The sequence below is a fragment of the Panthera tigris genome, chromosome A2 (assembly GCF_018350195.1).
Source record: "Panthera tigris isolate Pti1 chromosome A2, P.tigris_Pti1_mat1.1, whole genome shotgun sequence".
NCBI lineage: Eukaryota > Metazoa > Chordata > Mammalia > Carnivora > Felidae > Panthera > Panthera tigris.
In genome coordinates this window covers 18,921,157-18,948,606 of record NC_056661.1, presented here as the reverse complement: position 1 = coordinate 18,948,606, position 27,450 = coordinate 18,921,157, and the positions used below count along the sequence as shown (strand labels likewise).

Below are 27,450 nucleotides of genomic sequence, written 5' to 3'. Positions count from 1 at the left end.
CACTAGCTTTACTAAATATTATATGGATTTAAGAAACCCAGTTCTCAACCTAAATTTTTCATTGGAATCCCAAGCTTCAGAATAGTGAGAACACTTTTTGAATTTGCATGATACACTTTGCAGATTGCCAATCCAAAAGAAAATTTACTAGTAACAGAAGTTTCAAGGGAACATCAATATTTTTTAATGTGTAATATTATAGGTTGGATTTCTTTGCCATACACAAAGTAAAACCATAAAAATCACATTCCTTTGGCACCTTATTGTCAGCACAATGCAAAGGTTTTAAAAATACAATCATCAGTATTTGTTATATTGGCTATAAAAAAATTAACTCCCTGCAAATCTAAAATATAATCTACTACTAACTGAATGGTACTACTTTCTCAACTTCTCTTTGTACCCAGTAATCCCTAAAATTGAAATGTACCTCAGAAAATTGCATTAAGTAATTATTTTTTCCTGATAACTATTTTGGTAACTGAAACACAATGTGCTGTGGGCAAAACATAGCTCTGGATTCTAGACATAAATTAGTGAAATTAATAAAATGTTTATGTACATATATAAATGTTTATGTACGTTTTTGCTAGCTTTCCTTTTTAGCCACATTATGTATTACTTTCTTAAAAGAAACAGAAAAATAATGATCAGGGGATAATTTTTTAATATTTAAAAAAAGTGCTAAGGGGCACGTGGGTGGCTCAGCCAATTAAGCGTCTGACTTCGACTCAAGTCACAATCTCACAGTTCATGGGTTCAAGCCCCAAGTTGGGCTCTGTGCTGACAGCTCAGAACCTGGAGCCTGCTTTGGATTCTGTGTCTCCCTCCATCTCTGCCTCTCCCCTGCCTATACTCACTCTTTCTCTCTTTCTCTCAAAAATAAATAAACATTAAAAAAAAAAAAAAAGGCACTAAAACACAAAACACTTGGTAAGCTTGGTATTCAACCTCACAGTCACTTTGGAAAGGACCAGAAATTTTTTTTAAGTTTATTTATTTATTTATTTATTCAGAGAGAAAGAGAGAGACAGAGAGAGACAGCATGAGCGGAGGAGGGACAGAGAGAGAATCCTAGGTAGGCTCTGTTCTGTCAGCAAGGGGGCATGAACTCACAGCCCTGAGATCATGACCTGAGCTGCTCTGGTTTTTTAAAAATAACAGAAACTATTTAAAAAATTTCTAGGGGTTCCTGGGTGGCTGAGTCAGTTAAATGTCTGACTCTTGGTTTCAGCTCAGGTCATGATCTCATGGTTGTGAGACGAAGCCCTGAGTCAGGCTCTGCACTGGGCATGAATGAAGCCTGACTGAGATCTCTCTCTTCTGCTTGCTCGTGTGTGTGTGTGTGTGTGTGTGTGTGTGTGTGTGTGTGTGCGTGCGCGCGCACGGGCGCACGTGCTCTCTCTAAATAAATATACAAACAAGAGCTGTTTTTGTACAAAGTAAGTATTCCCCTTTATGGCAGACCAAAAAATGTCATCATTACAAAATTTCAATGTTCAAATTTCAAGACTTACCGAAAAGGTCCTGTTCTGTTAGCAGATCGAGAATCCCCCCACATCTCTATGTCAAGAGGGCCCAGTAAATAGATCCTTTTGCTACCAAACTGTGTAGTTATAGTAGTACCTGTATATAACAAACCACAAAAAACAAACACATTAGAACACGAAGTAAAGGCTAAACTAATTTCTGCCACCCTGGCTTATCAGGAACAACAGCAGGGATATTTTTAGAAGTCACTTTTAAACATTTACTTATTACTTTATAACAAGAGAAATACATTAAAAAAAAATTTTTAGAGCAAGAGAGAGAACGCACAAGAGTAGGGAAGAGAAAGAAAGAGAGAGAGAGAGAGAGAGAGAGAGAGAGAGAGAGAGAGAATATCTCAAGCAGGCTCCACACTCAGTGCATAGCCCAATGCAGGGCACAATCTCATGACCCTGGAATCATGACCTGAGCCAAAATCAAGAGACAGACACTCAACCAGATTAAACCACTAAGTGCCCCAAGAAATTCACTTTTAAATATGTGTACCCTGGGGCATCACAAATTTCTCAATGTACTAAGAATGCTTTACACTTACTAAATACTTACTAATTTTTCCAGCATCCATTCACCTTCCTTTTTGGAAACAGCATCTCAACACTGACACCATTCTCAGTCTGTGGTTGAGCCCACACAATCCAGCCTGGCCAATTAGAACAGTCTACCGCCCTCATCACAGTGATTGCTCAAAAAATGGCCATGTACTGGGGGTCCGGGTGGCTCAGTCGGTTAAGCGTCAGATTCTTGATTTTGGCTCAGGTCAAGATCTCACAGTTGTGAGATCAGCCCCAAGTCAGGGCTCCACACTAGGCATGGAGCCTGCTCCCTCTCCCTATGCTCCTCCCCAGCTCCTGCACCTGCTTTCAAGCTAGCTTGCAAGCTTGCTCTCTCTCAAAAAAAAGGGGGGGCGGGGGCATGTACTAAGATGTACCACTATGGTATAAACATTATTTTGAATTAAAAGAAATCAAAACCTAGCAGGAAAAACTTTTTATCTCCTTCTTAACTGCCTGATTGTACAGGAAGAGAGCAATTAAGAGAGATTCCTCTTTACCAAAAAACTTATCTGCATAATAAGGCAAACTTTGTTTCTCTTCTCACCTTTCTGCTAATGGTCTTCCTCCCCTTTGTACCTTAAGACCACTACCCTTCTCCTTATTCAGTATGTCTTACAAACCTCTTGTTGCCATACTGCTTTGAGAATTTCATGTCTGTATGGATTCCTCATATGTATGACACTAAATTTAATTTTCTCCTGTTAAAAAATAAAAAAAAAAAAATTAAAATGGGCATGTAACCCAAGGCAAGCTTAGAAGCCATCTCCAGGATTTTTGCTGCAGCTACTAAAAAAGATTAAGGGACACGTGGGTGGCTGATTCAGTTAAGGCTCCAACTCTTGATCTCTGCTCAGGTCACTGACCTCGCAGTTCCTGAGTTCAAGCCCCACATTGGACTCTGTGCCAACAGCACAGAGCCTGCTAGGAATTCTCTCTCCCTCTCTCTGCCCCGCACACATGTGTGTATGCTCTCTCTCTCTCAAATAAACGTCAAATAAATAAATAAATAAATAAATAAATAAATACGATGCAAACTTTCATTACATTGGATTTAGCAATGGCTTTTTAAAATGACACCAAAAGCACAAGGAAAAAATTAAAAATAAAGTGGACTTCATCAAAATCCAAACTTTTACACAAAGTACACTATCAAGAGAGTGAAAAAACAATCCACATTTCAACAAAATGGCAGATGAGGAAGTTCCAAACCCTCATTCTTCCACAGAAACATAAAAAAACAGCAGCAAATGGCTGAACCAGCTGTGATGGAGCTTAGAAAACAGCCAAAGGTGTACAACCAAGAGACTGTTCAATCAAGAAAAATCTCTTCAAAATAATAGGCAACTTTTGTGGTGTTTTTACTCATCCCTATCCCACTCACCCTTGCATGGCAGTGGTTCTGGTCTTGAAAAAGTGGCAGCCCAGGGACGCCTGGGAGACTCAGTCGGTTGAGCATCCGACTCTTGATTTCACCTCAGGTCATGATCTTGGCATTTTTGAGCTCCATGTCAGGCTCTGCGCTGAAAGCTCAGAGCCTGCTTGGGATTCTCTCTTCCTCTCTCTCTGCCCCTCCCCCGTGCACGCTCCCTCACTCGGACCCTCTCCCTCCCTCCCTCCCTCTCTCTCTCTCTCAAAATAAATAAATAAACATTAAAAAAGAAGAAGAAGAAGAAGAAGAAGAAGAAGAAGAAGAAGAAGAAGAAGAAGAAGAAGAAGAAAAAGTGGCAGCCCAGTTCCCTCCCTCAAATCAGAGGGAAACCTGATTTGCAAATTACTGAGTATATCTGTTCTAATCTATTTGGGAGATACCTGATATTAGCAAGCACTGCTAATAAAAGCTGCAAAGCCTACTCAAAGATAATGAGGAAGTTGGGGTGAAAACACTTTGAGAAATTACAACATTTCAAAGCAACAGGTATGTGGGAAAATTTAGAAAACTACACACACACCCAGGCAACACACATGATGAGACAAGACCTGAAAAGACCTTTAATCTTTCACCTCAGACTGATCCCAATGCCCAGAGGAAGGCTACTAAATGTTGAAGGAGTGCCCCAGCACAGAGCCACTCTGCGAAAACACAGGTGGTTATACATTTTTCTGCTTTTCTCTTTTTTTGGTTTTGTTAGTGTGTTTTTTGTTTTTCTTTTGTTTGAGCTTCTGGCATACACAGAAATCTTGGTCTAAATATTAGATGAACATGAGCTAAAGGAACACAGACATCAGTGATCACATAGTGAGGACAAGGAATAGTCTTGGCAAAATAGTTTAGAAAAAGCCTCAAAACAGACTACCACAGCCTTCAACAATCAAAAAAAAAAAAAAAAAATCTGTAAACCCCAATAAAAGGGGAGAATGTGATTTTCAGAGTTATCAAATTATGATGCCCTATTTTCAATAACAAGGAAAAAAAGCACAAGACAAAGAAATAAGAAAATACGGCCCATTCAAAGAAACGAAATAAATCAACAGAAACTATCTCTTAATAAACCTAGACATCAGATTTACTAGACAAAGACTTTATGACAACTATGTTAATTATGCTTAAAGAACTAAAGGAAACCAGGAAAACCATGTATAAACAAAATGAGAATATTTATGAAGAGACAGAAATTTATACAGTGGAAGAAAAAAATAAATTAAAAACCCTGGAGCTGTAATTACAACAAGTGCAATGAAAAGTTCACTAAAAGGGTTCAAGAGATTTGAGCAGGCAGAAAAATTAGCGAATTTGAAGACCAGCCGGTTGAAATTATAAAGTCTGAAGAACAGAAAGAAAAAATAATGAACAAAGGTGAACAAAACCCAGGGGGCCTGGAAATACCATCAAATGGACAATGATTATGGGAGTCTCAGGAGAAGAGAGAGAGGAAGGGCAGAAAGATTATTTGAAGAATGGTCAAAAAACAAAAAAACAAAAAACAAAAAATCCACCAAATGTTATGAAAGATATGAATATATAAATCCAGGAAGCTAAATGAAGTACAAGTAGGATAAACTCACATTAAGACACAATATGATCAAACTGTCAAAAGACAAAGAATTTTGGGGGCACCTGGGTGGCTCAGTCAGTTAAACTTCCAACCTCGACTCAGGTCATGATCTGTTTGTGAGTTTGAGCCCTGCATCAGGCTCTGTGCTAACAGCTTAGAGCCGGGAGCCTGCTTCAGATTCTGTCTGTCTGTCTGTCTCTCTCTCTCTCTCTCTGCCCCTCCCCAGCTTGCTCTCTGTCTCTCTCTCTCTCAAAAAATAAAGAAAAAAATAATAAAAATAAATTTAAAAAGACAAAGAATTTTCAACGCAGCAAAAGTGACGAGACCCTCAATAAGATTATCAGCCACAAAAAAAGAAAAAAAAAAAGATTACCAGCTAATTCCTCATTAGAAACCTTAGAGACCACAGAGCAGTAGGCAATTTATTAAAATACTAAGGGTATAAGTGAAGAATCAGTAAATTCTACTTCTGAAACCAGTATTACACTATACGTTAACTAGAATTTAAATAAAACTTGAAAAAAATATTTAAGTAAAATACTAAGGAAACATAAACTGTCAAGAATTTTTTTTTTCATTTTTAGAGAGAGAGAGTGCATGCGCACAAGTGGGGGAGAGGGATAGCGAGCGAGAGAATCTTAAGCAGGCTCCACCCACGACCCTGGGATCATGACCTGAGCTGAAATCAAGAGTTGGACACTCAACCAAGACACTCAGTCACTCTGTCAATCAAGAATTCTATATTTGAGAAAATTGTCCTCCAAGAAATGACACATTCCCAGATAAACAAAAGCTGAGGGAGTTCATTACCATTAGATGAGCCCTGCAAGACATGTTAACAGGAGTTCTTCCAGTTGAAATTGAAAAAGAAGCTAAATAGTAATCAAAGCCATATAAAGAAATGAAGATCTCTGGTAAAGATAAATACAGGGGCAATTACAAAAGCTAGTATTATTATAACTTTGGTTTGTAACTCCACTTTTTACTTTCCACATTATTTAAAAACAATCTCTCAAAAATAAACAAACATTAAAAAAATTTTTTTTGACCCAGCAATTGCACTATTAGGTATTTATCCAAGGGATACAGGTATGCTGTTTCAAAGGGGCACATGCACCCCAATGTTTATAGCAGCACTATTGACAACAGCCAAAGTATGGAAAGAGCCCAAATGTCAATCGATGGATGAATGGATAAAGAAGATGTGGTATACATATACAATGGAGTATTACTTGGCAATCAAAAAGAATGAAATCTTGCCATTTGCAACTATGTGGATGGAACTGGAGGGTATTAATCATGCTAAGCGAAATTAGTCAGAGGAAGACAAATATACAACTTCACTCATATGAGGACTTTAAGACGGAACAGATGAACACAAGGGAAGGGAAGAAAAAATTATATAAAAACAGGGAGGGGGACAAAACATGAGACCTCTAAATATGGAGAACAAACAGAGGGTTACTGGAAGGGTTGTGGGAAGGGGGATGGGCTAAATGGTTAAGGGGCATTAAGGAATCTACTCCTGAAATCACTGTTGCGCTATATGCTAACTTGGATGTAAATTAAAATAAAATAAAACTTCAAAAAAATATACAGTACAAAAAAATTTTTAAACATTTTTGTTAATAAAAAAAAAGTCAAGACAATGGAAGAAGTAGCTTCTGCCAACCAGGAAGCAGCAGGTGAGTTCTCAGAATCACTAATAAAATCACTGAGGGAAAAAGAATGTCTGGTTTATAATAACCCAGATGAATGGGTCCTACTCCAGAAAGAAAAAAAAAAAAAAATGCCACAAGGGACATCTATTATTAAGGAAGAGAAGAGAGCACCAAGATATAAGGCAGGGAAATATAGGCTAACTCTACTGTTTTGAGTCAGGCTCATGAGCTGTAAAGCTGCTAACCCCTGAGCCAGTCTTCTGGTTATACAACAAGAAAGCCTGAACAAGAACACTTTTTCTGGACTGGTTCCACTGATGCTGAGTTCCTGAAGTCTGGAAGTACCTTGCTGGTAAGAACTGACTTTTAAAGTTCTTTTCATATTGGACAATGCCCTTGACCACCCAGAACCCCATGAGTTCAAAGCCAAAGGTGCCAAAGTAGTCTACCTGCCCCCAAACACATCTCTAATTCAGCTTTTAGATCAGGGGATCATAAGGACCTTTAATGTTTATTAAACATGGTACTCTATGGAAAGGACTGTCAATGCTATGAAAGAGAACCCTGACAGAATATCATGAAAGTCTGAAAGGATTACACCACTGAAGAGGCCATTGTTATAGAAAAAGCCATGAAAGGAGGCGCCTGGAAGGCTCAGTCAGTTAATGGTCTGACTTCAGGTCAGGTCATGATCTTGTAGTTCCTGAGTTTGAGCCCTGCATCAGGCTCTGCACTGACAGTGTGGAGCTTGTTTGGGATTCTCTCTCTTTCCCTCTCTGCCCTTCCCCAACTTACACTTTCTCTAAATAAAACAAACTTAAAATAAATAAATAAATAAATAAGCCTGTTGTATGTGTGTGTCTTTGTATGAAAATGTAATAACTGTATGGCAAGAGCCATATGAGATGTTCTGTGTCGTCACCCAAGTATTCATGGTGTAGAACATCATGTGCAAGACTTGTATGAAGTGGACAGTCTATCCTTACATAGGCATAATGTGAGTGACGTTTAACAAAAAATTAATAATATGTTAGTTTTCTTGCTATTTTATAACATTTTTTTCAAAGAATTACATTACCATACAGTATGCCTCTCTCTCCCATAACTGGAGAAACTGCCTATCAGCCTATCATCACAGGTAAATATTTTAAAAATCTAACAGTGTTTCCAATACTATATTATGAATATGACTGTAATACTGTATGCTACAAAAATTTTATAATGATTCGTTCATTAGTGTACAGGCTAGGCTACCATAAAGCAATCATATTGCTGCTTCCTTGGTGCCACTGCATGAATCATTAGTACCTGTAAATAAATATGAATTTTTTATATATTCTTTTTTTAAATGTTTATTTTTTGAGAGAGACAGAGTGCATATAGACAAGGGGCAGAGAGAGAGAGACACAGAATCCAAAACAGGCTCCAGGCTCTAAGCTGTCAGCACAGAGCCCAACAGGGGGCTCAAACTCACAAACAGTGAGATCATGATCTGAGCCGAAGTTGGACGCTTAACCAACTGAACCAACCAGGCGCCCCATTATCTTTTTGTTTTTGATATCTACTGTTAGTAATATGTATAAACATCTACACTGTTTTTATCATATAAGTTATGATAATACTGATAAGGTACTATTGATAAAAAGACAATATTGATATAGATACTAACAATTCATTTTTGTAAACAATTAAATAGATGGTATTGATTAAAAAAACAGTACTATGTGTATTTTCTCTTCCTTGAGATTTTAATAATATTTTCTCTCTAGCTTACCTCGTCCTTAAGAATACAGTATATACTAGAGTGCCTGGGTAGTTCAGTTGGTTAAGCAGCCTGTTTCAGCTCAGGTCATGATCGTCTCACATCAGGCTCTGCACTGACCACACGGGGCCTGCTTTAGATTTGCTGTCTCCCTCTTCTCTCTGCCCCTCACCTGCTCGCACTCTCTCTCAAAAATGAACATTAAAAAAAAAAAGAATACAGCAGCATATAATACATATACAAAATATGTGCTGACTTTTTCAGTTGTCAGTGAGGCTTCCAGTCAACAGTAGGCTATTAGTAGTTAAGTTTTGGGGATTTAAAAATTATACATGGATTTTCATCAGTGCATGGAGTTGGTGCCCCAACCCACCATGCCATTCAAGTATCAACTGTATATGCTGTGTATATGTTGTATAACTGTATAAACTGTATATGTTTAAAGAGACTCACTTTAGATCCAAAGACACAAATAGGTTGAAAGTGAAAAGACAGAAAAGATATTCCATGCAAATAGTAACCAAATGAAAGCTGAGGTGCTAGATTAATATCTGACAAAATAGACTTTTTTTTAATGTTTATTTTTGAGAGAGAATGACTGCACGGACACGCGTGTGGGGAAGGGGCAGAGAAAGAGGGAGAGAGTGAGAATCTCAAGCAGGTTCTGCAGTCAGTGCAGAGCCCGATGTGGGACTCGAACTCATGAACCGTGAGATCATGACCTGAGCCGAAATTCAGAGTCGGATGCTTAACCAACTGAATCACCCAGGCACCCCTCAGACAAAACAGACTTTGAGTCCAAAGTTTATGAAAGACAAAGGATGACATCAGATATTAACTAAAAGGTTCAAAATATACAGCAAGAAGATAAATCATAAATATTAAGCACCTAATAACAGATTCTCAAAATATATGAAGCAAAAACTGAAAATGTGAAGAGAAAAATCAACAGTTCTCTAATAACTGGAAATTTCAAACCCCACTTTCAATAATCGGTCAACCAGACAGAATAAAAGGAAATAGCTTAACACAATTAGAGATCTAATAGACACAAACAGAACACTCTATGCAAAAGTAGCAGAATCACATTTTCTCAAGTGCACCCGGACTAGTCTCCAGGATGGACCATTTGTTAAACCACAAATAGGTCTCAATAGATATAAAAAGATACTGGGGCACCTGGGTGGCTGTTGGTTAAACATCAGACTCTTGGTTTTGTCTCAGGTCATGCATGATCTTGCAGTTTCATGAGTTCAAGTCCCGCATCCAGCTCTGCACAGAGTGCAGAGCCTGCTTGGGATTCTCTCTCCACCCCACCCCTTCCCCACTCACGCTGTCTCTGTCCCTCACAACATAAATAAATAAACTTAAAAAAAAAAGATACCATTTAAGTATCTTCTCTGACCAATGGGGATGAAGTTAAAAGTCAGTAACATAAGGAAAACTACAATTCACAAACTTAAAAAAATTTTTTTTTAAATGTTTATTCATTTTTGAAAGAGAGAGAGCACAAGCAGGGATGGGGTGGAGAGAGAGGGATACAGAATCCAAAGCAGGCTCCAGGCTCTGAGTTGTCAGCACAGAGCCCCACGCGGCTCAAACTCACACCATGAGATCATCACCTGAGCCGAAGTCGGATGCTCAACCAACGAGCCACCCAGACACTCCCCGCCTTTTTAAATTTTTTTAATGTTTATTCATTTTTGAAAGAGAGGGACAGAGTGCAAGCAGGGGTGGGGCAGAGAGAGAGGGAGTACAATTCACAAACTTTTAAATACATATTGCCCCTGACTTTCCAGTTCCTCTTCTAGGAATGCATTCCCTAGAAACTTACAGTGTGAGGTGACATATTTACAAATGCACATATTGCAGCACTGTTTATAATAGCAAAAGATTATAAAATCTAAACCATCAATTGAGTATACTACACTATTAAAATACCATGCAACTCTCAAAAAATAAGGTAGCTATGCTAGTTGATCTAGGATGTTATTATACATTAAGTTTTAAAATATGTGTAAAATAACTATTTGTAACATCGTATCATTTGTGCAAAACAGAAAAGAATACAGGCAAACTTTGGAGATAGTGCAGATCTGGTTCCAGGTTACTGCAATAAAGTGAATATTGCAGTAAAGTGATTGAAATGAATTTTGTGGTTTCCCAGGGCATATAAAAGTTATGTTTACACTGTACTGCCATCTATTAAGTGTGCAATAGCATTATGTCTAAAAAAACAATGTACATACCTCAGTTAAAAATACTTTATTGCTAAAAAATGCTAACCATCATCTCAGCTTTTAGCAAACTGTAATCACTGATCACCATGACAAATAATAATGAAAAGTATGAAATACTGTATCACCAGAATATGATACAGAGACAAAATGAGCAAATACCGGTGGAAAAATGGTGCTGATAGACCTACTCCACTCAGGGTTGCCACAAACCTTCAATCTGTATAAGATGCAGTATCTGTAAAATGCAACAAAACAAGATATGCCTGTATATTTAACAAAGTTCGAGGACTCAAACTTGCAGATTATAAAACTTAATACAAAGTTACACTAATCAAGACAGTGTGGCACTGGCATAAGGATGGCCGTAAGATCAGTGGGACAGAATTCAGAGTTCAGAAATAAATCCTCACATTTAGGATCAAGTATTTTAGACAAGAGTGCCAAAGACCATTCAACGAAGGACAGTCTTTTTAACAAAAGTACTAAGACAACATGTCACCAAGCACAAGAATGAAGTTGGACCCCTGTATCATGCCATTTATAAAAATTAACTCAATGGGGCACCTGGGTGGTTTAGTCCTTTAAGTGTCCAACTCTTGATTTCAACTCAGGTCATGATTTCATGGTTCATGGGATTGAGCCCCACCTTGGGCTCTGCGCAGACAGCACAGAGCCTGCTTGGGATTCTTTCTCTCTCTGCCCCTCCCTTCCCTGTGCTCCCCCACCTTAAAATAAATAAACATATTTAAAAAATTAACATAAAAGGGGGGCACCTGGGTGGCCCAGTTGGCTGAGCGTCCGACTTCAGTTCAGGTCATGATCTCACTGTTCATGGGTTCAAGCCTCGCATAGGGCTCTGTGCTGACAGCTCAGAGCCTGGAGCCTGCTTCGGATTGTGTCTCCCTCTCTCTCTGCCCCTCCCCTGCTCATACTCTCCCTCCCTCCCTCTCTCTCTCTAAAAAACAAATGAACAGTTAAAAAAAACTTAAAAATTTTTCTTTAAATAAAAAAAAAAAACTGGCATAAATCTTTATGACCTCAGAGTAGGCAATGGTTTCATAGATAAGACAGATATGAAAAATAACAAAAGGAAAAATAAATTGGCAATCATCAAAATTTAAAACTTTAGTGCTTTAAAAGATACCAAGAAAGTGAAAAGGCAGCTCACAGAATGGAAAAAAATGTGTGCAAATCATATACTCAATAAGGGATTTATATCTACAATATATAAATAACTTTTAAAATAAATGTTTATTTAGAGAGACACAGAGAGAGAGAATGCACATCAGCAGAGAAGAGGCAGAGAGAGGGACAAAGATAGAATCCCAAGTAGGCTCCACACTGCCAGCACAGAGCCTCACACAGGGCTCGATCTCAACTGTGAGATCATGACCTGAGCAGAAATCAAGAGTCGGGTGCTTAACCCACTGAGCCATCCAGGCGTCCCTATATAAATAACTTCCATAACTCAATAAGAAAAGACAACCCAATAAACAAAATGGGAGAAGGGCATGAGTAGACATTCCCCTAAAGATGACATACAAATGGTCAACAAGCATAGGAAAAATGTTCAACATTACCCATAAAGGAAATGCACATTGAAACCACAATGAGATACCACTTCACATCCACTAGAGTGGCTATGAAAAAAAGGTAAGTTGATGAGGATGTGGAAAAATTAGAATGCCCATACACTGCTGGTGGGAATAGGGCGAAAGATTTGTGAAACCATCTAGTAGTAGTAGTTCCCTCCAAAGTTTTACTCAGGATGGATGGAGTTCTTACAGACAGGCAGTTAATTCAGCATAGCAAGTGGCTATGGGTCTTGGACTGTAAAGATCTCAAACTGTTCTCAAACTTTAAATAGGCAAAAACTGTTGAGCTGCAGGCATGAAGCCAGGGCCACTTCCGGTAAGCAGAACTGGCAGTGGAAAATGAACCCAATGCCAAGTCAAAGCTATAAACGCTGAAGCTTATCAGATCCCAGCAAAAACACTGGTTGATATATGCATAAAGACAGGAGCCAAGAAAGTCAAAATCTACTAAGGAGTGATAACAAGTTACCTACCATGTCATTTAACCCTGAAAATAAATGATATTAAAACATCAATTCCATACAAACTGTGGCTGGCCATGAACCGTCAAGTGGGATTGAGAAGGGCCTACCACCTCAACTGCCTAGGATCCCACTCCAACACATGCTACTCACCAGTCAGTAAAAGGTCCCTTTGGTGAATTCTGAAGACTAGCATATGAAACCAATGCAGTTACAGATCTGGATAAGTAGTAAATAGTCAAATGAGAGTTTTGGAAGACTGAAGTGAAAAACGGTTCCATATGAATAGCGGTTGAACAGGGTCGCCTGTTCTGGAGATGGTGAGCATTATACTAAGCTTTAGGCTATACTCCTAGTGATACTCTTCCCTCAAATCCTTTAAGTTCAACTTTGCAATCACACTCCCCTAGAACCTAGACTGGTTTCCTGGAAGCTGTTTGGCAGAAAAGCCTCCCCAAGGTAGGTCAGCATTCTTTATGGTTGGAGCTATGATGGTAGCTGATTATTTTCAAGCTTCCTCCACCTTTAATAAAAATATTCTTGGCAAATGCTTCCACTCTGGTCCATCTTGCAAAGTTCCACGAATTTCACCTCTAGCAACTTAATTCCAATACCCAGGACCATCCTTTTTAATCATGACTTCAGTTCCAAAAGCCAACAAAGCAGAACCAGAAGTCCTATTCTATTAGTGTATCTGCCGAATGCAGCAGCTTGATCCTGCATCAAACACTCTAATTTTTCCAAAGTAAATGCTTTGAGTCTCAGTTAAGAACATTAAGGGGGCATCAACAGGCAACGGTTGGTCTAAGCACCTACCCAAGTAAGACCCAACCAAAGTTGTTAAACAGTAGCAACTTTAATACGCACAATGGGAGATGGAATTAGTGACTGCTGGCAGCACCCATGTCCCTCACAAATTTTCATTTAAAGATTTAAATGTATTGGGGCACCTGAGTGGCTCAGTTGGTTGAGCGTCCGACTTCAGCTCAGGTCATGATCTCACGGTTCGTGAGTTCAAGCCCCGCATCGGGCTCTGGGCTGACAGCTCGGAGCCTGGAGCCTGCTTCCGATTCTGTGTCTCCCTCTCTCTGTCACTCTCCCCCTCATGCTCTGTCTCTTTCTCTCAAAAATAAATAAACATTTTTAAAAAATTATTTTTTTAAATAGGACTAAGCTTTAAAAAAAAAAGATTTAAATGTATTAATTCCAATTATGAGGCCTCTAAAGAGTCCTCAGATTTGGAATGGGGAATTTACATGCCTGCTGCCATCCCTAGATGTGACATCTGTTTCTCAGTCTCCTTCTCCAGAACCATATCCTGATTCCCCTTTAATGGCACTTGCTTTGCCTACCATTACACTACACTTACAAGCTAATTAAAAATGGATCAGACATAAATGTAGAAACTCCACTATAAAGCTTCTAAAAGAAAACACACGGGAAAAAAAAATTTTTTTTTTGAGAGAGAGAGAGAGAGTAAACGAACACACCCTGATTGCAAGAAGGGCAGAGGAGACAGAATCTCAAGCAGGCTCCATGCCCAGCACTAAGCCCAAAGCAGGGCTCAATCTCATGACCCTGAGATCATGACTTGAGCTGAAATCAAGAGTTGGATGCTTAACCAAATGAGCCACCCAGGTGCCCCAAGAGAAAATCTTTTTGAGCTTGGTATCAACAGAAAGGATCCAGAAAGCATTTATAAAAGAAAAAGATTAAAATTAAAACCTGTTCCTCAAAAGACACTGCTTAAAAATAAATAGGCAAACTAGGGAAAAGGAGTAAATATTTATAACACATATCTGACAAATGCTTACTATTATTAGTCATAAGGAAAACAGAATAAAACCACGAGATACTAGTACACACCCACCAGAACTGCTAAAATTAAAAAGACTTACAACAGGAAATAAACAAGGATTTTCAGCAATCAGAACTCTTATGCATTACTGGAAAGAATGTAAGATGGTACAACCACTTTAGAAATTGGTCTGACAAACACTACCCTATGACACAGCAATTTCACTTCTAAGTACAGTATTTACATAAGTGAAAACAAAAAACTTGTACAAAAATGTTCACAAAAGCTTTATTCATAATAGCTTAAAAATGAAGTCAACCCAAACATCCTTCAAAAGATGAAATAAACACATACAGATTGATGTTCTGAGGGTTTCCATCCCTGGGGTAGTGTACTTTATATAATTGGATTTCAAATAGAGAGATGCCTTTTTGGTAAACTGGAGAGAAGGATTAGTAGAAAGGGGAGGTGGAAAAGGAGAATCAGTAAGATCCTTCTTTTATAAAAGTTATTTTTACAGGGGTGCCTGGGTGGCTTCAGTTGGTTAAGCATCCAACTTCAGCTCAGGTCATGATCTCACGGTTATTGAGTTCAAGCCCCACATGGGGCTCTGCGCTGACAATGTAGAGCCTGCTTGGGGTTCTCTCCTTCCACCCCAGCTCCTCCCCTACTCACGCTTTCTCTGTCAAAATAAACTTTAAAAAATTATTTTTACAAATCGTTACACATATAAAATTTACCATTTTAACCATATTTAAGTGTACAATTCAGTGGCATTATGTATCTTCACACTGTTGTGTAACCATCATCCCCATCCATCCACAGAACTTTTTTCATCTTCAAAACTGAAAATCTGTATTCGTTAAACAGTAACTCCTCATTCCCCTCTCAAACCAGCCCCTGGAAACCACCATTCTATTTTTTGTCTCTGATTCTGACTACTCTAAGTACCTCATAATATTAGTGGAACCATACAATATTTGTCCTTTCGTGAGACTGGCTTTCTTCACTTAGCATATCTTCAAGTTCAGCCACACTGCAACATCTATTAGAATTTCATTACTTGTTAAGGCCGAGTAATATTGCAATGTATGTATATACCACATTTTGTTTATCCATTCATCCACTGATGGACACTTGGGTTACTTCCATCTTTCGGCTACTGTGAATAATGAACCTGGGTGTACAAATATCTCTGAGACCCTGCTTTGAATTATTTTCGACATATACCCAGAAGTGGAATTGCTGGATCATATGGTAATGTTTTTAATTTATGAGGAATCACCACACTGTTTTCCACACCAGTTACATCATTCTACATTCCCACCAACAGAGCACCTTCAGTCATGGACTGAACTGTGTCTCGCCCCCCCCATTCATATGCTTAACTCTCAGCTTCAGGTGGCCCAGTATGTGAAGAGAAGGCCTTTATAGACATAAGATTAAATGAGGTCTTAAGAGTGGGACCCTAATCCAATAGGTCTGATGTCAGAGGAAGAGATACTACGAATGTATGCACAGAGGAATGTTTGTGTGACAACACAGCAAGAAGGCAGCCTTCTGCAAGCCTCACCAAAACCCAACCCTGCTGGCACCTTGATCTTAGAATGGGAGAAAATACACTTCTGTTGTTTAATTCACCCCATCTGTGGTATCGTGGTATAGCAGCCCTACCAGAATAATACAAGCTTCAATTTCTCCACATCATCACCAACACTTGTTATTTTCTGTTTTGGAAGTGTTTTTGTTTTGACAATGTAGAGCCTACTTGGGATTCTAACAATCAAAATGGTTATTTTGATAATCACACCATCCTAATGGGTGTGAAGTTGCATCTGTCATTTTGATTTGCATTTCCCCTAATCATTCATAATGTAGAGAGTCTTTCCATGGGCTTATTGGCCATCTATATATCTTTCTTTGGAGAAATGTCTATTCAAGTCTTTTGCTCATTTTTAAATCAGGCCGTATTTTTGTTGTTGTTGAGTTTAGAAGTTTTCTGTATATTCCAGATGTTAATTCCTTATCAGATATGTGATTTACAAATATTTTCTCCCATTCTGTGGGTTGCCTTTTGACTCTGTTGCCGGTGTTCTCTGATGAAAGGTTTTTCATTTTGATAAAGTTCAATTTGTCTACTTTTCATTTTGTTGACTATGCCTTTGGTGCCATTATCGAGGAGATTATTTCCAAATCCAACTTAAACATGTTCAAGGTGGTAATAGGTTTTTCAGCATTTTAGGGGGGTAAATTAAAAAAAAAAATTTTTTTAATGTTTATTTATTTTTGAGAGACACAGAGGCAGAATGCGAGTGGGTTAGGGGCAGAGAGAGAGGGAGACACAGAATCCGAAGCAGGCTCCAGGCTCCGGGCTGTCAGCACAGAGCCCGACGCGGGGCTCGAACTCACAGACCGTGAGATCGTGACCTGAACCGAAGTCGGACACACAACCGACTGAGCCAGCCAGGCACCCCAAATTTTTAAAATTTTAAGTGGTCCAATAATAAAAGGGTTTCAAGACCACTGGCCTAGTGTATGTATTTTAGAGTCAGAATGCCTGGGTTTCGATCAAAACTCCAGTTTTCTGGTGCTCAGTCAGTTAAGCAAGCGTCCAACTTCAGCTCAGGTCATGGTCTCATGGTTCACGAGTTCGAGTCCCATGTCAGGCTCTGTCCTGACAGCTCAGAGCCTGGAGCCTGCTTCAGATTCTGTGTCTCCCTCTCTCTCTGCCCCTCCTCTGCTCATACTCTGTCTCTCTCTCTCAAAAATAAATAAACGTTAAAAAAAAATTTTTTAAAAACACTCGTTTTCTAACTATTGCACCCGTGATAAGTTATTTAATTTCTATATGCCTCAAAGCTCTCCTATACAATAAGAATAATGGTACCTATCTCATATGATTACTATCAGGAGTAAATGAGATCATTGCATAAGAAGCAATCATATTCATAGCCCCATTGTTCACAATAGCCTCCAACTGGAACAGTTCAAATGTCCCTCAACAGGTGAATGGATAAACACAACGAGATACAACCATAAAAAGGAATGCAACAAAATGGATGAACCACAAAAAACAATGCAAGTGAAAGAAACCAGGCATAAAAGACTGAGAACTGTGTTAACTCCAATTACATGCAATTTCTAGAAAACATAAAACTACAGAGACAGAAAGCACATCAGTGGATGCTAGAACTTGCAGTTGGAGTGAAATGAAAAGTGGAGATAAACAACAAACAGGAACTAAAGATTATTTTGAGGTGTTAGAAATATTCTAATTCTGAACAGCAGTGATGACTATATCAAACTGAACACATACTGTGGAGGAATTTCATGATATGTAAACTACATCCCCAAAAAAAGAGTTTTGAAGAATTCTAAAACAATGTTTTAAATATTATTACTGCTACTATGCTCCGGTATTTAAAATCATAATAACATTGGGGCACCTGGGTGGTTGAGTCAGTTAAGTGCCTGACTCTTGATTTCAGCTCAGGTCATGATCTCAGAGTCGTGAGATCAAGCCCCGTGTTGCACTGGGCTTGAAGCCTGCTTAAGATAGTCTCCCTCTCCGCCCCCCCCCCCCCCCCATGCACATGCTATCTTTCTTTAAAAAACAGTTTTTTTAATAAACTAAATCACAGTAACATCAAGCTGGAAAGGACCTTCCTGAGTATGTCTATTCCTACTCCCGGAAATGAGAGAGAGAAAGATAAGCATAGCTGAGTGCTGTGTCACAGTTAAGCATTTTACATGGATTCTCTCCTTTAATCACAAGTCCTCTACGGGGTAAACTCTGTTACTATTCCCACTTTATAGACCATGAAGCTGAGACTCAAATAGGTTGAGAGACTTGCCCCCAAACAATGTAACTGATATGAGGAAAATATACAAAGTCAAGACCACTTGATTCCAAAGTCAATGCTTAGAAAAAACCATCCTGGGGCATCTGGTGGCTCAGTCTCAGTGTCTGACTTCAGCTCAGGTCATGATCTTGCGGTTCATGGGTTTGAGCCCCATGTCAGGCTCTCTGCTGTCAGCGCAGAGCCCACTTCAGATGCTCTGTCCCCTTCTCTCTCTGCCTCTCCCCTGCTCTCTCTCTCAAAAATAAGTAAACTTAAAAAGAAAAGAAAGAAAAAAGAAAGACCCATTCTGGAATTCATATGGAATTTCAAAGGACTCTAAATAGCCCAAACAATTTTTAAAAAAGAATATACTTGGAGAACTTACACTTCCCAATTTCAAAACTTACTACAAAGCTACAGTTATCAAACAGTGTGGTACTGTTATAAGGACAAACAGAGATCAATGAAATAGAGAACCAAAAAATAAATCCTCACGTATAGGTCAGGGTATTTTCAACAAGGGTACCAAGATTTTTCAAGGGAAAAAGACAGTCTTTTCAACAAATGGTCATAGAAAAATGAATATCCAAGTGCAAAAAAATGAAGTGGGACCTTTACCTAACACCATATACCAAAATTATCTCAAAATGGATCAAAGACCTAAATGTAAGTGCTAAAACTATGAAACTCTTACAATAAAACACAGGGGAAATGCTTCATGCATTGGATTTGGCAATGATCCCTTGGCTGTGATATCAAAGGCATAGTCAACAACAAAAATAGACAAATTGGACTTCATCAAAATGAAAAACTCTTCTGCATCAAAGAACACTATCAATAAAGTAAAAAGGCACCCCCATAGAATGGGAGAAAATATTTGCAAATCACATATCTGATAAAACAGTAATATTCAGAATATGTATATATCAATGTTCATAGCAGCATGATTCTCAATAGCCAAAAGGTAGAAACAACACAGTTGTCTACCAACAAATCAAGAGATAAACAAATGTGGTCTATACGCACCAACAGAATATTATTCATCCATAAAAAAGAATGAAGATGTTGATTATATCTCAATTAAAAAAATTTTTTTTAATTTGTAAAAAAAGAATGAAGTTTGGATACATGCTAGGACATGAATGGATTGTGAAAACACTATGGTAAGTGAAAGAAGTCAGACAAGAAAGGACAAATATTGTATGATTTCACTTATATGGGGTACCTAGAACAGGCAAAATCACAGTGACAGAATATAGATTAGAGGTCACCAAGGGTTGGAGGGAGGGGACAATGAGACTTACTTAATGGACAGAATTTCTGTTTGGGGTAATGAACAAATTTTGGAAATAGAGAGTGGTGATGGTTGCACTATAGTGTATGTAATTAACGCACTGAATTTTACAGTTAAAAACGGTTTAAGGGAACCTGGGTCGCTCAATTGGAAGAGTGTGCGCCTCTAGATCTTGGGGTCATTAGTCCAAGTCCCATGTTGGGTGTACAGATCCCTTAAATAAATAAACTTAAAATTTTAAAAAAAGTTTTTTTAATATTTATTTTTGAGATTTTTGTAACTAAGTTTTTGTGTGTATACCTGATTATTATTGTTTTTTAATGTTTATTTACTTTTGAGAGAGAGAGCAGGGAAGGGGCAGAGAGAGACAGAGAATCCCAAGCAGGCTCCACACTGTTAGCACAGAGCCCAACACGAAGCTTGAACCCACAAACTGTGAGATCATGACCTGAGCCAAAATCAAGAGTCAGTCGCTCAATCAACTGAGACACCTAGGCGCCCCTTTTTTTAATGATTTAAATAGCAAATTTTGTTCCAACATACATAACAAAATATATTTACCGCAACTCTGTAAAAAATTAGCAATATGTAAAAAGCATTGAATTATACACTTTAAATGGTTAACTGCATGATGTATGAATTATGAATTATATCTGAACAAATCTGTTTTAAAAAAAGAAACTAACATTTAGTAACCACTTTCTGCACACGAGGCACTGTTCTAATAGCATTACATAAACCTCACAAAAACCTCATTTCACATATGAAGTTAGGTAATTCACAATTTGAAGTAAGGTAGTTTATCCAATGTCACTGGGTTAGTGAAGGAGTCAGGGATTCAAACCCTATCAGATTCCAGAGCTCCTCTAGTCATTCGCTCTGCTATTCTGTGTCCCATAGTGTGATAGGAGGGTTATAAAATACGTTCAACTGATGCCCATTAACTAAGTGAATGAGATGAAGAAGGTATTGTGGGAGTGTAACAGAAAAATTAATTCTAAGCTCTTGGTATATACAGCTAAAAAAAAAAATCCATCAAGGAATGATTTATGATCTTTAAAATTTCAGAACTTTCTGGGGCACCTGGGAGGCTCAGTTGGTTAAGCATCTGACTTCGGCTCAGGTCATGATCTTATGATTCTGAAGTTCAAACCCCACATGTAGCTCTGTGCTAAAGGCTCGGGATGCTCTCTCCCTCTCTCTCTGCCCCTCCCTGACCGGCGCTTTCTCTCACTCAAAATAAATAAACTTAAAAAAAAAATGTTTTTCCAGAACTTTCTGATAGTTTCAATCTTTTTATTAATGTTTTTTGTTTATTTTTAAGAGAGACAGAGAGTGAGTGGGAAAGCTCAGTAGAGAAAGAGAGGGAGACACAGAATCTTAAGCAGGCTCCAGGCTCTGAGCTGTCAGCACAGCGATGGGGCCCAAACCCATGAACTGGGAGATCATGACCTGAGCTGAAGTCTGCCAGGTAACCGACTGAGCCACCCAGGCTCCCCGCTGATAGTTTCAATCTTAATACAACCCCGAATCAGATGAGTAACAGCAGTTTATACATTTAAACATTGGCAGAAGAGTATAACCTTGCTCAAGTACCCACAATAAAAGAGTTCATTTAGTAACACACACTCACCTCCCCCACCCAGGCCTTGACAAGTCTCCTCTGAAAGGCTTCAAGAACCTAGGATCCTAAAGGCAACAAAAATAAACCCAAGTCTGGTAACAGAATTCTATAAAGAAGGGTGTTACAGATGTCCAGACCTAGTACCTATCCTATAGGTTAAGTACCTAGTTAGGTGCTCATTAAATGAGACAAGGTTCAGGTCCAACTTGTCTGTGTTTCACCTAACATGCCATTAGTTACTTTAGACATTGCCAGTCCCTACCGTCACCCATCATCAGTTCTTCAGATCTCTCTCTACAATCCTCACAAGTTTGCTGATGTTGACATTATTAAACTATTCACACTGGTGGCATTACTCAACAGGAAGTTGAAAACTAACAAACCTAGGGCACAATCCAGAGTTCAGAAAATGAACCAGGTGACCAGGCACATCAGAGTCTACTGAACCCCTTCACTTAGATCCAGCAACTGTGACCTTCACAAGCAAACCTGAAATATGTAAAAAATACAATTACCCTTAAAGTTTATGTACCTTACAAAACAAGGCCTTTTCTATTTATTAAAAAATGCACCCCTAGAGTTGAATCCAGTAGCACATCAATAATAAAGTTAGAAGAAAAACAGAATTACAACGCCAAAAGGACTCTGAAGAGTAAATACTAAGAAACATCCCTCTTCCCACATTCTCCCAACGGGCGCAGAACCCACCAGACCACTCCCCCCCGCCACCAGGTTCTACCACCGCGCGTGCCGGGCTCGGAGATCTCTTGCCCTGTGGTCGGGCTGAGCCCACCCACCCGTGTCTGGCCAGGTCTAAAACGGGGCTACGTGCTAGGCACAAGAAGGCCTCCTTCTCGAGCGATGCCTCAAAACTGGATCAGGTTCCCGCAAAAGCAGGAAAACAGGCGGAAGAAAGGGCCCGCCTGAGGCTCCGCAGACCAGAAGCACCAAGCCGTAACCACGCGCTAGCCCGGGACCCCGCAGCTAACAGCCCCGAGGCTGGACCGGTAATTCTACAGCCGCCGCCGGGCCCCGCCCCGGGCCCGCGACCGTTCCGGGGCGTTCCTCCCGAGGGCGGCGCCTCCCTCACCACACCGCCACTTGGCTCTCTTCCTCCCAAACGAGGCCGCGGCCGCCGCGCGACACCGAAGCCACAGCTTCCAGGCCGCGAGGACCCGCGACTTCCATAGCGGCTTGGCAGGCTGGCTCCTTCCCCGCAGGGTCCGGCACGCCCTCTCTACCGCCCCAGGCCCTTACCGAGGCAGCGCGGCCTCCGCGGCCCGCTCCTCCTAATCCTCAGCCGCCGCCACCGACCCTGCGTCGCGGAGACCGGAACTTCCTCCGCGCCGGGCCGCTGCTCCACAAAGGCGCCGCGCTGCCGCTTCCAGCGCTCGGCCCGCCGGGAGATGGAGTACAGCTGCAGGTCGCGCCGACTCCACTCCCGCCGTGCCCCGCGCGTGGTGGGGGGGCGGGGCTGCCTACGGGAGCGAAGCGTGAGGGCACGCCGCTCGCCGTCGTCCAATGGGAGGGCGCTCTTCCCCAGGTCTGCGGGGTCTGCAGGGGGTTGTGGTTTAGGCCCTGGCTGGTCTTTGGGCGCTGTTTCTGGAGTAGAGCAAGGCGCGCATTCCCCTGTTGATTTTGCGTCCGCGAGGTTTGTTCTTCTCTGCCCCAGGGGCGTGGGTAAGGCCCTAGTCCGCTTGGTTCGAGGCCGCCGTATTTTCCGTCATTGTGAAGGCAGTAGAAGGGAAACTTCTCCGGTCGAAGCTTTCCGGGAAAGTGACTGGTGGCCCACCCAAACGCCTAACTCCTGACCCCTCAGTCCAGGGGTTTAGCCCTTTTTGCCCAAGACCCGAGGATAGGTGCAAGAGAAGCCCTTGAATTAGAGGCTCGTCCCCTTTTCTTCTAATGGATTTCCAAGTTAGGCATTCTGCAGGTATTTCAGGCAAATACAATCTGTTCAAGGTTCAGTAGTCCCACTTATGAGGGAAATTCCACCCAGCTTCCCCAGGGCCTTTCTAGATCTCAGGCAATAAATCCAGCCAAGAGTGACTTGTGCGAGGTCTCAGAACTGGAAAGTTCTCTGCAAATCTCCCAATCTAGCAGGAAAGCTTTCAGTTTGCAGCTCATTTCCAGAATCTCCTTACAGCTAATGTTCAAACGGCAAGCTCTAAGCTTCCAGGTGGATTGTCTACACTGTTGATATGCTTTCTGGTTACTGGCACCTGATGTCTCTATCAGTGGACCTTTAAGAAAGGTAACCTGATTGTATAGCCCAAATTCAACATCATGGTGTCAAAGAAATCTGCCAGAAAAGCCGATAAAGCGTTCTAAAATAAAGCAATCTTTATCTGCAGTGAAAGGAGGTTGTTGGGTTAAGTAGTCTTAAAAATTACCTTTCCACTTTTCAGGCATCTTGTCCGGAAGTCATTCCTTCATTCAAGAACTGTATGAAGGGCCTGTGTGGGATAGGCACTGCATCGGGTGCTGGTGATCCAGGAACAAACAAAGCTGATAAAATTTGCTGCCCAAATGGAGATGGGTGTGGGGTAATTATTGGAGATGGACAACAAATTAAACAAGATATGCACTCTTTGTGAAATGAGTTTGGTTTCTGTAAGGAGGGAGATGGAAAGCCATTGGAAGGCTCTAAATAGAATAATATAACTTGGCATCCATGTTTAAATGATCCCTCTGGCTGCTATGTGGAAATAGGCCAAAGGTAGGAAGGGCAGAAGCAGCGCAGCTGGTTAGGAGTGTTGCAATAATGCAGCCACAGAAGGATGGTACTTGTACCTGTGTGGCCACAGGAGACATGGACTGGGATGAGGGCAGAGAGGGAAGAATGTGGGAGAAGCAGTTTTGGTAGGAAGAACAAGAGCTCAGTTTGGGGTAGGTTGAGTTTTTGACGCCTCACATTCAAGTGAAACGTGGAATTGACAGTTGGATACATCAGTCTGGAATTCAGGGTCAAAGGTCAGGGTTAGAGCTACAGATCTGGGAGGTACCAGCATATTGTTGGTGTTGGTGTCTGAAGCCATAGGCTTGAATGAAATGACCAAGGGAATGAGGGAGGGAGTGTAGACAGAACAGAGTTCCAGCCCTGAGCCCTGGGGCACACCAACACAGGTTACAAGGAAGAGGAGGAACTGCTACACGGAACTGTGGGTACTTTGACTTTACCTTCCAAACTGGACCATTGTTGGTGGGTCTCTCTCTTATCAGGTAGTACTTTAGTCTCTGGAGAGGTAAGCCATATTAAGGCTAATTATTCCTGCCTTCTACCCAATTTCATTGGGTAATAATAATTGCCACTCTTTATCAAACTATAGGGCTGGCACTTTATTATCTCACTTAGTTTTCACAATAACCAGATGAGAAAACCGCTTTTATAGGTAAGGAAACCAAAGACCTGTTAAAGTAAGTACAGTAATTGCCACAGCTGGAAAGTAGAGGGTGGGGCGATTCCAACCCCAGTCTTATTCCAAGGTTTATGCTCCTGACTATTTTCCCCTTTTTCTTGAGGTGATTATTGAGGGTTTTCAGAGGAAGCATCTGGAATTTTCTTTTTTTAAACTTACAAGGGCTCATTGTATTAGTAAGGTTTTTGTCCCCTCCCCGCCCTCCCCCCCCCCCCCCCCCCCGGCCTAATAACAGGAAGTATGAGCTATTTAGAAGAGCTGATCTGAGCAGCATCCTCACCTGGAATGGGGAATACAAGGCCTAGTCAGGGAGGTGCGCCCACTTTCAAGCCCCTAAATGCTCACAGGGGAGGACCCAGCAAAGAGAAAGACCATGTCCTGTATGTTGTTCCTTGTTGCCTTGGTCTCATTTGGGGCCATGGCTCCTGGCATGGAAAGTAGGGTTTGATCAAATGTTAAAATGAGAGACAGGAACCAGGAGAGACACAGATGATACAAGACCACAGATGAAATTTTCCAGCAGAGCAAAAAAAACCATCTGCCTTACCAGGACCTGCAAAGTAATAAAGGCAGGAAGGAAAACTTCAGACTTTCCAGGGAGGGACTGAGTGTTCTCATTATTAGCTCAGAGTATTTCACATTAGATATCTTGTACTTGTAGGAGGGGGAAAGTGCTGAAAGGGTCATTAAGGGATTTTCCCCTAGTCACACAAGTAAAATAGCAACAGGGCAGGGAACAGATCCCAGCCTCCGGGCACAATTAGGCATTTTCACTTTAGCAGCACCTCAAGTTCTGAAATGTCCCCTAAAACTATGAAAGAAAAGACATCTGGGGAAGAACAAGAGGTTTTATTTTACCATTGCTCCAGTCCCCACTAGTCCTTGCTGCTACTGTTATGGAGAGGACATGCTGAGTCCATGAAAATCATGCACCCAGACAAAATAGAAAGCTGAGGTTTAGAGGAGCCCCAGACCTAGAGGGTGACAGAAGGTGCAGGGTAATGTGTGGTTTATGGCAACGCCCAAGGTTTGAAGCATTGTCCTGCAGGGCAGCAGAGCCATCATGGGACTGGCATTTGTTATTCCAAAAGACTAAGATTTATTTCTTGGTAGTTCTATAAGCAAAAAGGTGACATATTGGTATATGTGCTGCCGAAGCGAGCACAAAAAGGTGACATATTGGAAAGGATTGTCCCAATATTCAAATATAAGTCAGTAAGTGGATTAAAACAGAGTTTGGAATGATAACCTTAAAATGTTTTACTAAGTAGCCACAATGGTTTGCTCTGTGAGTGTCGTAGGCACAAGGCTTAGCCAGAAGCACATGGATGTAATCACTTGCTTGGCTAAGTAGACGCAATACAGTTGACCCCTGAACAGCCTAGGGGTTGGGGCACCAATTCCACTCCCACCCACTACCTGTGGAGTTGAAAATCCACGTAAAACTTTGGATTCCCCAAAACTTAACTACTTAAAGGTGAGGACCATGAGAAGTCAGTCACTTTTTACTGTGATAAGCAATTTACCAGAGACTACTCACAAAGAGATGATTAGCATCGCATGGGGTTTTAAGCTCACCACAAAAGCAGCAGGAGTTGGCTAACTAATTATCACAGTAGAACAGTATGTTCTGTAGTAAATTGTATGCAGTTAAGATTTAATACTACATCTTTATTCTTGTTTACATTTCTGATTGCAAATGGCACCATGTACATACAGTCTGTAAGTATTTGTGTGGGAGGGAGTTAATAAATTTTGACTTTTTATAATTTGTATATTTTTTATGGTAATAAATGGCAAGATGGATTAGTATGTATATATATTTTATGCATTCATGACATACCTAACTTAATTTTTTTATACTTCTAGGCCACATGGTTCATTTGCAAGTTTTTTCGAATTGTCACAAATCCCCCCAAAATTTTCCAATATACTTATTGAAAAACGTCTGCATATAAATGGATTTTCATATAATAAAACACCCGTTGTTCAAGGGTCAGCTGTACTTCCTAATGACAGTGGTGGTGCTGTCTGGTGGAGCTGATGTTCTTGAAAGCAAGAGTGAGACTCCAGAAAAAACCCTGAGGTCACCCTACAGACTATTGAAGAGACTGGGTAGGTATGTTAGGAAACTTTAAATGTCTTCAATGAAGATCAATTCTATGGAGGACAGTTTCTAGTTAATGGGATATAGCCAGGATACTTCTGCACCAATGAGAGAATATGACATCTTCTTGGCTTTAACTCTCTTTAAATTAAATTAAAAATTTTTTAAAGTAGACTCTACACGCAACGTGGGGCTTGAACTCACAACCCTGAGATCAAGAGTCGCATGTTCTACCAGCTGAGGCAGCAAGGCACCCCATGGCTTGAACTCTTACAAGTTCACACAATTTGTTCTCACAACTCATCACAACTAATGTGATGGGATTCATGACAGCCAAACTGTATAAATGATATTTATTCTAAGTGAGGGAGCCTGAACTCCTGAGGTAGTGAGGACTGAAAATACTGAGTGACCAGTGATGACCTGGAGAGATTCCTCTTTCCTCTTCCGCTCTCCTTTCCAGGGGGAATAGACAGTGAAGGAATTGGACATTTTCTCACATTTCCTTAACCTAAAAGGGAGGAGAAGTCTTCCCTTAAATTATATGCGAGG

At 40.4% G+C, this 27,450-nt stretch overlaps 1 protein-coding gene and 1 long non-coding RNA gene across 3 annotated transcripts in view; one reads left to right on the top strand and one right to left on the bottom strand.

The window, feature by feature from the left end:
• Nucleotides 1-22,705, bottom strand: part of RBM6 (RNA binding motif protein 6) — a 103,754-nt gene extending 81,049 nt beyond the window's left edge. For both annotated transcript variants that reach the window (XM_042978995.1, XM_042978996.1), the window contains exons 1-4: nt 22,630-22,705; nt 21,756-21,861; nt 21,382-21,437; nt 1,518-1,626 (exon numbers count right to left, since the gene is read on the bottom strand). The gene's annotated coding sequence lies outside the window, so the exon portion shown is untranslated. The remainder of the gene's footprint in view (nt 1-1,517; nt 1,627-21,381; nt 21,438-21,755; nt 21,862-22,629) is intronic.
• Nucleotides 22,706-22,707: 2 nt separating this feature from the next.
• LOC122236654 lies at nt 22,708-23,964 on the top strand. Its single transcript, XR_006214791.1, has 2 exons — nt 22,708-22,795; nt 23,781-23,964. It is a non-coding gene; the product is annotated as an uncharacterized LOC122236654 (long non-coding RNA).
• The last annotated feature ends 3,486 nt before the right edge of the window (nt 23,965-27,450 follow it).